At 37.8% G+C, this 362-nt stretch overlaps 1 protein-coding gene across 1 annotated transcript in view; it reads right to left on the bottom strand.

Moving 5' to 3' along the window:
- ptpn18 (protein tyrosine phosphatase non-receptor type 18) overlaps nucleotides 1-362 on the bottom strand; it is a 7978-nt gene that overhangs the window by 4700 nt on the left and 2916 nt on the right. The gene's annotated exons all lie outside the window — the stretch shown is intronic.

Here is a 362-nt window from a genome sequence, read left to right as displayed (position 1 = left end):
ATCACTGGTCCCTGAACACATCACGTCTCCTTCAAGTGAAACTTGCTCTGTTTTTGTTTCTTTATTTGTCTCGTTAAGTTCAGTTTTATTGATTGTTGTTCCTCCGACTGTGATCAATAACGTGTCTTTACTTCCTGTCTCCTGATTGGACCAGATTCTTTTATTAAACAGCTGTTGTGTCGACTTATTGGCAGCTTTAATAAACATTATATCTGCTTCTGTTAGCAGCAGGCTGAAAGGAGGGCACAGGGAGTAACGAGGTTGATAACACAAATCATTTATAACCGTTAAATCGTAAATTCACAGACACGTGTCTGATCATATTGTAAACATATTGATTAACAGTCTTTGAACACACCATG

The sequence above is a fragment of the Morone saxatilis genome, unplaced genomic scaffold (genome assembly GCF_004916995.1).
Source record: "Morone saxatilis isolate NCDOM2014 unplaced genomic scaffold, NCSU_SB_2.0 Contig15, whole genome shotgun sequence".
In the NCBI taxonomy this organism is placed as follows: domain Eukaryota; kingdom Metazoa; phylum Chordata; class Actinopteri; family Moronidae; genus Morone; species Morone saxatilis.
Note: the sequence above shows the minus strand (reverse complement) of the source record. Positions and strands in the feature narration are given on the sequence as shown.